We start from the raw sequence: 14,521 nt of genomic DNA on the forward strand, positions 1-14,521 counted from the left end.
TCAGTGTCGCAGTTGTCTGAGCCACACATTGCTCGAGTGATGAGGACATCTTGGCGATCTCTTTCTCTGACAATGATGTAGTCAATCAGATGCTAGTGTTTGGATCGTGGGTGTTGCCACGAACCCTTGAACTTGTTGTCCCGCCTAAACATGGTATTGGTAATTGTGAGGTCGTGTGCAGCTCACTTGCTGAGGAGGAGTATGCCGTTGGGATAAAATACACACATACATACATACACACACACACACATATATATATATATATATATATATATATATATATATATATATATATATATATATATATATATATATATATATATATATATATATGTGTGTGTGTGTGTGTGTGTGTGTGTGTGTAACATAAAACTTAAAATTCAGTGGGCATGCAAAGAGTTTCTGGAGTTTTCAAATGTCTTAGAGATGGTAGCAGGTTAATGTATAAATGTGCATTTACTAAGTGCACCCTGAAAATGCTCCTCTTAATTCGCACACATATTGTCTATACACTAATAGTAATCCCAACATAGGATTTCACACTTTCTGTATTACTACTGCTTTCAGACATACTGCACAGTACTTCCTCTCAACACTCACTGTGGTTCATGTGTGGTCACATAGAACTGACCACAACACATATTTCCATTATGCTGGTCACTATAGAACGTTCTTTCCAATAAGCATAGATTCTCACATCCTTGAAGGCCTGTTGAGTGGAGTTTCTTCCTGTTGACAGATGATGGTTGCCAGGAACCAGTAGGCTACATCGTCCACCGAGCCATGCCGTAACGCATTATCCGTGTTCTACTATTTTCTGGAGACGTGGAGTTTTTTGACTACATTATCTATTACGTACTATCTTCCTTGAGGTACCGGTATTTCCAAAATCGAGATACCTTCTCCCTGGTTACCGGGTTCAGCGGTATAGTTTCAATTCGTCATGAGGAGACTTATTTGGTGACATATATGTAATGATTGTTTATCAGACCACAGCTTACAGCCCAGAGAATTACAACACATATAACATTAAGTAAGGGCCCACGTGATAACAAACATACCAAGTTGACACACCCTGGGTCAGGACCCAAGGGACCTGACCTCGTCCACTAAGTACTTGAGTTAACCCTGAGATATGACCCTGGTAAGGTGACCACACCTGGCCAAGACACCCCGGGTGTAATAATTAGGAAGCATTACAGACATGGGACATGACCGTGCACCTGGACAAACACAGCTGTCCAGATCTAACCAGTTTAGTGTTAATTGGGAGAGGTCATCTGCTGGTTGTCCCCCATATAAAGGGCCTGCAGTCCCGTCCACGGGGCTCATTCGTCATTGCCATTCTAGCTGCGTCAGTCATTCCCAATTCATATTCAGACAACTTTCACAACACTATCTACGGAAGACGGAGTCACGCTCGGCTAGTCGAGGTGGCGAGGGAGACTACCTTCCCCAGCACCGCATCTCCGGCTAGGAGAGTCTCCCATAGGAGACAGTCCAGAAGCACCTGTTGGGTCTCCCACAGGTCACACGTGAGTCTTTGTCAGGGCTATCCATAGGGTGAGTTACTTACGTTGAAAGTGTATTCATTTCATGTTTGTGTCCGAGATTCAGTGTCTAGTAACGTAAATATAATGTTCGAGTAATGTGTCCATGCCACGTATGTGCTAGTAACTTCGATATAATGTTTTACTAATGTGCCTGTGTCATTCAGTGAATAATAAAGAGCAGTATTGAAAGCGGTGATTCCAAAATGTCCCTTAAGAACGTAATATAAGTGTAAATAACTAACCGGTCACGCTACCAAACTTCCTCTCTTTACATTCCTCCTACTTTAAATATTCTACCAATATGTATATCTTCTATACGAGTTTTGTCTTGTTATATATACTTTCAGTACTTGTATCGGAAGCGGAAGCTTTTCCAATAGTGTGGGGGGGGAGGGGGGGTCGCAGCTAGCCAATTTTCTACACCGGGAATGTCCATCCCAAGGACATAGGATCCTCTTCTCAACAACTCAATAAAAACGTTCTTCTCCAGCTCTGATCAGAACACACAGCATCGATCGTATTCACAGTGACCACAATCCCATCCGTATTAACACCTCCGTAAACTGTTAGGTTGCACCGTTGCACTCTTCCCACACTCCATCAGGTTAGGCATGACACATCTGCATTGGTAGGTGCCTATGGGTCGGATCCTTAATAGAGATACCAACGGAACAGGGTTTTCCAGGACAGGATGTGTCACAACTCTGTGACATCAACTTCTCACTTCTCCGCTCTTCTCCTGTAGTTGGTATCCTCCTTCCAAGGACGGCAACTGGTTTTAACAGGCGTCAGTCACACACAGGTGATGACGTGTCTGCAGGTACTGGTAGCCGGCTACCTTGTTGTAAAGGCGTGGGACTTTGGGATAAAAATCTCTTACCAGCCTGATGAGGATCTTATAAAAGGAAAGGTAAGGACCATGGTTTTCTGAGGAATAACAAACAACCGTTCGAGATTGACATCTCTTTACTATAAAAATATAACACAAAACTCTGACACCACTCAACAAACATGAAATAACAATTACGGGAGTCAAACAATTAATGCAGTCAACAGTTAATGGAGTCAAACAATTAATGGAATCAAACAATTAATGGAAGCAAACAATTAATGGATTCAAACAATTAATGGAAGTCAACAACTGATGGAATCAAACAATTAATGGGAGTCAGCAATTAATGGAATCAAACAATTAAATGGAATCAAACAAACAAGAGAATAAACAATGAACAGATATTTCCTACGGCAGCGGCCCTGGGGAAGGCTCTGGAACGCTGTGATCCACTCTCAGGGGGAATGTCCATTCAGCTTCTCACTCGAGCGACAACCTACGATGTCTTGATACAGCGGGAGAAACAGTCGATAGGTGAAGGTCTGGGGACAACAGCCCACGAGTCCAGAACCTTTGATGAGAACACCACCAGAATTTGGGAGAGCAGCAGGGAGGTGTGTCTGGTTTGAAGTCTGGATAGCGAAGTTCCCCGGGGCTGTTACTTTAATGTGCTCTTTCTCATTCCATGCATGATCGTGGAAAATTAGAGCACGGCGGACATGTTGCTATAGTCCTTACGCAACCAGACAGGATTTTGCTTGACCTGTCGATTTATTCAGCGCTTAGCTGGATGTGTCGAGTGATGTAGGATACCCGCATGAGCCAAGGATTTTATCTGAAATCTTACTTCGGGCATCAGGGGTAACTTCTCCTCTGAGAAAAATGCAATCTCTACAATCCTACGGGAATATAGTGAGCAGCCACGGTATTGGAAACGCGGAAAAACTCTGGTCCTGATAGATTAAAAGGTGGTAGCCTACCCTGGACTGTAGAGTCATAGGATGAGAAGGTCCTACTACCGGGTTTAATAGATAATTCAGTTCATCATTAAACTCAAAGAGAGGTTTAAGGTGAGGTGTTTCGTCTGTCTTATCTCTTGGGGAAGTGTTTGGAAGGGTTAGTTCTTGTGAGAGTGTGGACAGCTTAATTCTGTTAACATGGACTACACGTGGTTGAAAGTCATTAAATACTCCTTTAAACTTGTAATTAGCAGGTCCTTTCTTCTCAATAATTCTAAAAGGTCCTTTCCAACGAGTTCCCAGCTTTCTACTTTGTCCCGATTCAGACAAGTCGTTCCATAGCATCATCAATGTTTCTACTTTCACTGCCAAGGCTTTTACTCTCTGATTATAATACTGAGCGTAATATTTCTTGACTCGATCAGAGGCCTGCTGGGCGCCACGTCATGCGGCCTTCATTTGGTTGATGTTTTCAGCAGGGGTGTCTTGCCCATAGTGAACGTTGTGAGCATTAATAAGACCTGATTGGAATAGAACTGGTAACCCAGTTAGGATGAATATAGGCTGAGTGTCAAGTGACTGATGGACGGCTGCATTTCAGGCAAACTGTACAAAACTTAATTGTTCATCCCATGTGTGAGGATCATCGTGAAAGAGAATGGATAGTGTCTTTGATAGTTTGCTTGGGGGTAATGAGCGGTGGTTAGTGCCGTGTGAACCTTGAGAAGGTCACATACGTCTTTAAATATTTTCCCCGTCAATTTTTTATCCCGATCCGTAACTAAAACCTTGAGGGCCCCAATATATGCATAACAATATTGAAGGGATTCATTTTAAACACTTTCTGAATCTTTATGGGCTAGGGGTACGAAGTTAATTATATGGTTTAAAAATATCCTGAATACAGTCTGCAATGTTAATATCAAATTATATCTGCATATTTAATGTTTAATATTAACTGTATTAATAATAAGGATATGAATAAAATGATCATGCTAATGTCAGATTATATTTACTGTACGTGGTTCAGTAGGAAGGAAAATTCCAATACTGAGGAGACTATAACCTTTATTAAAATCAGGATATATTATAATAAATGGATGGTCAAGTGTATTTTAAAAGGAAAGTCATCCACATACTGTACAACTCGCCTACACCGTATTCTCTTCGTTATCTACTAAGCGGGGCCTACTGGGTTTCTGGGTTCGAGCTGCAGCAGTGAGGGTGTTGCCGTGTCGGTTGTGCTGCTGGTCATGTTACTACTATCCTATAACAATCAGGCATGCTGTGTTAGGCCACGGCACCTGTATCTACTGCTACTACTCACTTCCATTCACGTTTGTCCTTCCACTGAATCTTCTTTATCTCTGTCACTTGGGATGTATGTATGTATGAAGCAAAACACAACACGTTTCAATAGGTAATTATGAATTTATGCAATTTAAATACAGTATGTCCTGACGTCTGTATTACTGATAAGGTTATTTTTTTATATAATTGTTAAGGTAATATTTTCACTAAGAATTATTATTTTTTAATCTTATGGCCGCGGAATTTAGTCTTATTCTCATGGTTAGGGATTCGGCTAATTTGAGGTGGATGTTTTTTAAGACTAATTAAAGTGTATTTGTTAAATCATACTTATTGCATTAATAAATGTAATAATCATGATTTATTTCAACATTTGCAAAAAATCTTATTTTTGTGAGTCATTAACACCACCCCCTCATTCCCCCCCCCCCCTCACTGTCAGCTTTCATTCATGCCTCTTGTCTCTCTCTGTACCTTACCAGATAACACCTTTGAATTGCTTCTATATATATATATATATATATATATATATATATATATATATATATATATATATATATATATATATATATGTATATATATATATATATATATATATATATATATATATGTATATATATATGTATGTATATATATGTATATATATATATATATATATATATATATGTATATATATATATATATATATATATATATATATATATATATATATATATATGTATATATATATGTGTATATATATATATGTATATATATATATATATATATATATATATATATATATATATATATATATATATATATATATATATATATATATATATATATATATATATATATATATATATATATATATATATATATATATATATATATATATATATATATATATGCGCATGATTACCCACATTTCCCCACACCTCCTGAACAAGGATATACAACACACAACCAAGGCAACATAATACATAATAAAGAACCAGGTTTTAAAAATTAACAAAAATATAACTGTTTGCCTTCCTTATTAAGACCTTTCTTGGATTATGCTATTGAGTTTTCTCATCTTCCAAAATAATGGAGGCGATTTCTCTTGAAACCATTCGTAGAAAGTTAACAATACTAATTTCGGGGACTGGAAAACTTCCATATAAAGAAAGCTTAATTAATGTTCACTTGAGAAACGTTGAGTGAGGAGCAATTCGACTGAAATAAAGATAGGTTATGTACTGTAAGATGAGGTTGGTTGAAGGTGTCGTGAAGTAGCTACTATGGCCATTAAATCAAGAAATAATTTATAATCATGTATTTGGATTCGTGATACTGAAATCTAGGAAAGAAAAATGTAAATAATGGTTCAGAAATAAATAAGTAAAAAAAAGTACTAAATACGTTGTCAACGCAATTACTTTTCTTGTTTCATATGTAAGTTAGACATATACCTGAGCGAAAATGGTCAATATGCAGTGAAATATGCTAATTGCAGTTTAAATTAGTTTATGTTCTTATTTTTACGATTTTCTGTGAGATAATATGACACAACGGGCGAAGAATTTTGACAAACCGACCTGGCAACAGGTGTCGGAGTGTTCATACCTTTTTTGAGCGACTGTATATTATACACATGTGCACATTAAACCATAATTTCACACACACATACTGTATATACATGCTGGAGTTGAGGGAAACTGAGAACACTAAATGCAATCGTTTAATCTATTGTCACATTTGCTTACTGGTTTGAAAATGTGGCAGTTTAACTTCTGGTATGAGCCGCATTTTTTTGTTTCATTTATTGGGCACACCCCCACATCCTGTGTAAGGTGAAGCGCAGAAGCGTTTACAGCGCCCAACAGGGAAGCATGCTAAGTTCATGCTTGCCTTATGTCTCATGAGTTAAGGGGGCAGAAGCCTGAATAGTCGAGGGCGTAGAAGCCTGAACAATCAATGGTTTATGTCTAAGCAAGTTATTGGAAGCTCCAACAACTTTCCCTGAATACGAATTCGCAACTTCCGATTTACATCAGGTACCTACTTTGCTGCTGGGTAAACAGGGACCAATGGGATGAGGAAGAGTGTCCAAACAACTATCGCCGGCCTGGTGAAACGAACCCGTGACATCTTGCTTGCGAGGCAAGAACGGTACCACTCTACCACTAGCTCCCCCATGAGACGCATTTACATGGCCTGCCGTTACTTACCGTACTTCAGATGGGTTGCTGTTCTTGAGTTTGTGCTTAAGCCATTCCTCAGTAAACGGAATAACTAGCAGCCCAGGCTACAGGTTTATCAAGACTCTATCTCAGTTACCAACTAATGTTATTCTTGTACAGTTTATATAACTCAAGGTCAGATCGAATAATCGGAGATTAGTGTTGCCATTCCATGGGGCATTTTTCACTAGATCTTTTTACTCAAACCTTGTATTTTATTAACAGCCCACCCTATGTTTCTTTTCATTTTCACCTTACTTCAGTGGTGGGCACAGCTAAACGAAAAGTTAGCTTTGCTAATCACTAATCTGCTAAATAAAAAGTTAACTTCGCTAACGCTAAACCGCTAACTTTTATTATATGAATTTAGGTTCTTTTTTTTTTACTCTAAAACCCTTAAAAACAGACCCAGAGAGCTGAAATTTTCATATGTTGTCTTGTAGCTTAGACATAGAGCTTTCCAAAAAGGTATAGCATGCCAAGATCAGATGATGATCAAGGTGTACACAAATAATTAAATGAACAAATGAAAGTAAACATTAGTTTACATTCAAGATTCAACATACACTTTATATTCTTTATATACTGTCCCAAAAGACAGAAAGTATTAAACGAATCCAAAAACTATAGTACTGTATAGCATAGGCAGCAAATAGCACCATCCCAAGATCAGATGATGATCAACTTATCAAGGTGTACTCTGTACATAATTTCACAAATAATTTATTTGCATTCTCATACAACCTATCGGTCTTATTCATTAGTCATGTAAATATGCAATACCAACCACATACACAATCTACCAGAGCATTTTTATATATCTTAGTGTTGGTCTTAGTCATTATGCCATTGGAAGCATAATGTGTTGTCTATGGTAGACCCTGCTGTCATATGGCATCACGAAAATTGTGACCAAGTCCCAGGTTGCTGATCTGACTTTTTGACTCATTTACACACAATTGCAGGGTCTCAGTTGTTTCTCTTACTATTGACAACACAACATATATACAGTATATTGTTTCTCACTAAAAATGTTTTCAATTTGTATTTCTTTATGGTTCTTTATTATTATTATTATTATTATTATTATTATTATTATTATTATTATTATTATTATTATTATTATTATTATTATTATTATATTTTCACCCCCCAGGCCCCGATGTGCCTGGGTGGGCTGATCCCCGTAAAAAAACCAAAAACAATAATACCAGTGCCTCACTCAAAGCCACTGCAGGCTCCGCAACACTGTCAACAGGCCCGCACAGTCAGCCAAGCGTGCCTGACTGGCTATTTGCGACACGCTTCGCGGCGTCACACGCTTACAACAGACAGGAACAAAAATGTATAAATTTTGTAAGCGGACTTAAAGTAAGGGGAACTAAATTTAGCGGAAGCTAATTGGTCCACTAATGGTTTCCAAAGTTAGCGAAAAAGCTAATCCGCTAACGAGAAAGTTAGCTTCGCTAATTAGCGGAACCGTGCCCACCACTGTATATATATATATATATATATATATATATGTTTGTTTGTTTGTGTGTATGCACGAGAATCTAGGAAACTACTTTACCGATCTGTAGTGATGATGGATGATGCTATACTGTATGTAGTGATGATGGATATTGTTATATGTAGTGATGATGGGTGGTGTTATATGTAGTGATGATGGATGGTGTTATATGTAGTGATGATGGATGGTGTTATATGTAGTGATGATGGATGGTGTTATATGTAGTGATGATGGATGCTGTTATGTGTAGTGATGATGGGTGGTGTTATATGTAGTGATGATTGATGATGTTATATGTAGTGATGATGGATGTTGTTATATGTAGTGATGATGTGTGTTGTTATATGTAGTGATGATGGATGTTGTTATATGTAGTGATGATGGATGGTGTTATTAGTAGAGATGAACCATATTGTCATTGTTTTTTGTTTCCCAATTTAGGGTGAACCTGATTTCTCTGTGATCACTGTTACCTAGTTCTTCCCCTACTGTGATATCTCTGATAATATTTTCTTTATTTGTTAATACTAGGTCTAATATATTGTCACCTCTAGTAGGTTCTGTAATAAGTTGTTTCAAAATTTTTTCCTGTACTGCGTCTAGGAAGTCTTCAGATTCATAGTCACCTACAATGTTGTCCCAGTCAATATTTCTGAAGTTGAAATCCCCCATAATGCACAGGTTGTATTTTGCTGCATTACTCATTTCCTGCCATATGGGCTGAGCTGCTTCTTTCCACCGCCTGTGGGAGGGCTGGAAGTGCTATTGTTGTGACTCAACCTAACGGTAATATAATTGAGAAAGGAGTTAGAATTAACAACTGGGCATCCACTCTACAAACTGAATTAGTTGCCATACTCACAGCAATTAAATTCATTGAAACCACTGTTACTGACAGTCTCATCATCACTGACTCTCTATCCTCACTACTTGCCCTTGGTACCCTCGACTCAGGTTGTCACGCTCTTGTCTCTGAAGCCAGACACAAATATGTGCCTTGTTGACCGGGGTGTCAAGGTCAAACTGTTGTGGATCCCCTCTCACATAGGCCTCATAAAACATGACAGAGTTGATGCCCTCGCCAAACTCGCGTCTAACAAAGACACCGTTGAATACAATTTGGGTCTGTCAAAAAGAACCCTTAAAACTGTAATTAGGAAAGAACTTATTGATGAGTTTGACGCAAGTAGACAAGTGCAAACAGGCACTAGTCGATCCATAGGTTACCATGATGAGATGTATCAAGTGAAACATGTAAATGGAGCAAGTAACAAGATCACTAGATTACAAGATGTTGAAACCGCTAGATTAAGGTTAGGATATAAGTACCTTTGGCAGTATGTTCCTCAAGCAGATGTAAACAAAACTAAATGTAAAGTGTGTGTGGCTATACATATGGCCACACACTTGAACACTACGTCCTCGACTGTGTGAAGATAGAACCTTTTAGGGACAGGTCCAAGCACACTGTGTGTGAAATGGCACAACACTTCATCTCTATTGGCAAGATAGCCGACATATTAAGATTGTATCCACTTTTTTGCACTTAGTAACTATATCAATTCTCATGTACAGAACCAAATACGCAATGTGCTTGAATACCTCTCACGTAAATGTGAATAACAAATTGTGAGGCCAGACATACTGCTCACACGCCTGTACTGACGCATTTGTGAATAAGTTACCCTTTATGTATAGAACTAAACAAATAATGTAAATGAAATACTGTGTAACATTCAGTGCCATAATATCCTGACAACGGGGTTAATTATTATGACCCTTTGTAAACCCTACTCTGTAATCCTTTTGCGCTACCGCTCACAGGATGAGTGTGGGGTGCAAAATAAAGTAGCCGCTGTAAGCGGCAAAATAAAAAATCAATGCTTCTTTCCCAAGATTTGGGGGCCTGTAAATCATTCCCATAATTAGTTTTTCTCTTCCTTCCGTGATTTCTACCCATACAGACTCGGTTCCTATTTCACCCTTTATTGAATTATTAATACAACATTTTAATGTATCCTTGACAAAGAGTGCGACCCCTCCCCCCTTCCTACCTTCCCTGTCCTTGTGAAAAAGGTTATACCCTTCTATGTGGTACTCTGATAAAAAATTTTGCTCGCCAGATTCATCCAAGTTTCGGTGATTGCTATGACGTCTACATTCTCGGTACATACAACCGCTCTCAGCAAGTCTATTTTATTTCTAACGCCCCCTACTGTTTGTATAGTATACATTTAAACCTACCCTTCCCTAGTCCTATTTTACCCCTTGTCCTGAGTAACCAATTTTACTTCCCAGGACCAGCTTGTTTTTTGACTCCCACTTACCCCGACCCCTCTCTATTGGCGAAACCCCCTTTGGAGTGACAATTTCACGCTCCAGGGATGCAGACAACGTCTTTACCCCCACACGAGACAAATGTACTCCGTCACGACTGTACAGGTAGTCGTTGCCATAGAATCGTTGCCAGGTATCAATGAATGCCCAACCATTGTTTGCACAATGTTTTTCCAGTCGGCAATTTATAGCAATTGCCCTGGACAGCCATTCACGACCAACCCCTCTTCTAGGCAAGACACCGCATACTATAGAGATCCCTCCCCTATCTCTAATCTTCCCCAGCGCCTCCCTATACCCCTTGAAAAGTTCCTCACTCCTAACCTTTCCTATGTTGTTTCCTCCCACACTAAGACACACTACTGGATTGGTACCCTCCCCTGACAAAACCCTATCTATCCTCTCAGCTACATGCCCTATCCCAGCCCCAGGAAAACACACCCTAGTCCTACGTTTCCTATCTCTTGCACAAAAAGTCCTATCTAAAAACCTCACCTGGCTGTCCCCAACTACCACGACCTTACCTGTGGGCAGGGTTTGTACAACTGCCCTTTCCTCTCCTTGCTCCATACCTTTCCTGCCTCTTCTCTTCCCCGCCAGCTTCCTCCAGCACCTGGTAGGGGTTACTACACTCCACACCCTAGTCAGCTTTCCTGAGTCTGACCCTAGTCCCCTTGGAGACAACCACTCTCCACTCCTGCTCCTCCTTCGCAGGTGTCCTCCTAGGCAGGACACCTACCTGAAGGAGTTCAGTCCTGAGGGCTTCATTTTCCCCCTTTAGAGTGTCAAGCTCACTCCTCAACTGCCCCAGCTGCCGTAACAGAGTGGCCTGTAGGTCGTCTTCCCTCACACTACGCTCTTCTTCCCTCAAAACACAACGATCCAAGGCGGTCATTTTGCTTGGTCACTAAGGGAGCACTTGGGGGCACGACCATCTCCAAGCTGGGATAGTGTCTTTGATAGTTTGCTTGGAGGTGATGAGTGGTGGTTAGTGCCGTGTGGACCTTGAAAAGGTCACATACGTCCTTAAATATTTTCCCCGTCAATTTTTTATCCCGATCCGTAACTAAAACCTTGGGGGCCCCAATATATGCATAAAAATTTTGAAGGGATCCATTTAAAACACTTTCTGAATATTTATGGGCTAGGGGTACGAAGTTAATTATGTGGTTTAAAAATATCCTGAATACAGTCTGCAATGTTAATAGCAAATTATATCTGCATATTTAATGTTTAATATTAAGTGTATTTTAAAAGGAAAATCATCCACATATTTCACGGACAAATATATATATATATATATATATATATATATATATATATATATATATATATATATATATATATATATATATATATATATATATATATATATATATATATATATATATATATAATAATAATAATAAACTGTTTATTAATAGAGTTGCAGCCGATGGCTGAAAATATACAGACTTACATTTGATTTAGACATAATGATATAATGTGCATTGAATACATTTACAGGGCTGTACAGTACATAAATCAGGTGTTCTTTATTATTTTAACAATAGATGGGATGGTGCTGTTCTTATATCTATAGGTGCGGGCTCTTGTGGGCTGAATTTTGTTGAAGTGGCGGACTGCGCGAGTTGGGTGGGGGGCTGCAGGTGGCAGGACGTGGCGATGACGAGGGTGGTGCAGTAGTCCACTGCCAAACCTTTCCAGTGTTTGGTGGTGGAGGTCACTGAGGGATGGCATTTCCAGGGTGGAGAGAGCGTTGGTGTAGCCGGTGTATTCTGCGCCGAGCAAGATTCTGCAGGCCTTTTTCTGTACCTTCTCTAGCTGACGTTGTTGGGTGGAGTTGAGAGAAGACGACCAGGCTGGTGACGCATACGTTAAATAAATAATAATAATAATTAACGGTTTATTGAAAGAGCTTGGCAGCCAGAAGGCTGAAAATATACAGTTACATATTTGGGGAATGGGTTACGAATTACAAATAATATACAAGTAACATAAGTGACACAAATAAGACATATAATAACTAGATGGGGAAAAGCTCAAAATACAGTTCATTTCAACATAGTGACAGTGTAAGGAGCAATGTTTACTGGGAATGAATACACTGATTTATTACAAGTTATTGATAATTTTTACAATGGTTGGGACTGGGCTGTTCTTATAGCGATCAGTTCGTGCACGTATGGGCTGGATGCGGTTGTGGTGTCGGACAAGGGATCTCAGGTGGTAGTAGGAGCCGGTGCAAGCTTCTTACCAAATTTGCAGATGAGGTCGTGGTGATGGTCAGTGAGAGTCGAAAGGGTCAGTGTGTTGAGCGCTTCTTGATATGTGGAGTAGGAAGGGGAGAGAATAATCTTGCATGCCCTCTTTTGCACTTTTTCTAGGTGTTTACGTTGTGTGGCATTTAGGGAGGAAGACCAGGTGGGGGAGGCATAGGTGAGCTTGGGAAGTATGAATGTTGTGTAAACACTGAGGAGCTCGTGCAGGAACCCGAGGGACTTGAGTCGGCGGAGGAGGTGGAGACGGAAACTGGAGGATTTGACAACTTCACTGACGTGTGGTTTCCAATTTAGTTTGTTGTCTATGGTGACGCCCAGGAGCTTCGTGGAATCTACAACCTGGAGTGTGTTCGGACCTAGAGTAATGGAAGGAGGTGGGACAATGTCGGAGGAGAGGTTGATGTGCATAACCATGGTCTTGGTATGGTTGATGGTGACATGGTTGTTGGTGGCCCAGTTTTGGAGACTGTTCAATAAATCCTGAAGGGCGGTATAGTTGGGAGCAGAATTGTTGACGCTGATCCCAATGGTGGAGTCGTCGACATATTTCCAGCGAGCAGGGGTTTCTCTTAGGGCATCATTGATGAGCATAAGGAAGCAGAGTGGTCCCATCTTGGTGCCTTGGGGGACGCCACAGGTGAGTGATTGAAAGGTGGAGACAGCCCCTCGGAAGCGTACAGCTTGGCGTCGGTCACTGAGGAAGTCTGTAAGCCATGGTATAAGACTTCTCCGAAGCCCGAGGTCAATAGCTTTGTTGATGATTATATTGTGGTCGACTAGGTCGAACGTTTCTCGAGATGGCGGTATATGTAATCGAGAAAGCTGACAAGACAGTCAGTGGTGGAGGTAGTTTTCAAGTTGCCAAATTGCTGAGGGTCTACGACTCCTGCAATATCAGCATAAGCCCAGTCGAACACAAAACTTTCACAGATTAGGCTGGGTATTGGGGTGATTGCAATAGGTCGTAGCTGATTTAAGGATTGTGGGCTGGTTGACTTGGGCACTGGTGATACATAAGAGGTCTTCCAGTCAGCTGGGCATCTGGCTTGACTGAGAGAAGCATTGATGATGGAGCAGAGGGGTTTAGCAAGCTCCGGGGAGAACTCCTTGAAGAGTTTCATTGGTAAGTCAATGGGGGTGGTGGAGCGTTTTAATTTTAGTTTGTCCAGGCGTTTTGCTACGTCAAATTCTTCTACTAAGTCAGTGGGAAGGGGGGCTGGTAGGTAAGCAGGGAGAGTGGTTGTGTCAAGCTGTGGGAGCGTCTGGCATATAGTAGCGAAATGGTTATTTGTTTGCTCAGCTGCGTCAACATTAGTGAGATGGCTAAGGAAGGGGAGGGGGTGTGTCTTATTGTTTAGTCCACAGAGTTCTTTAAGCTTACCATACCATTGACTGATGTTGGTCTGCTTCAGGTGTTGTAATTTGGTTGGGTAGTGGGACTTCTTTGCAGTGCGTATTTCGCGGATGACTCGGTTGCGAAGTGACCTGTAGCGGATGTGGTCATTGAGATGAAAGGCTCTGTCTCTCTGT

Source organism: Homarus americanus, unplaced genomic scaffold (assembly GCF_018991925.1).
Source record: "Homarus americanus isolate GMGI-L3 unplaced genomic scaffold, GMGI_Hamer_2.0 scaffold24694, whole genome shotgun sequence".
NCBI classification, from domain to species: domain Eukaryota; kingdom Metazoa; phylum Arthropoda; class Malacostraca; order Decapoda; family Nephropidae; genus Homarus; species Homarus americanus.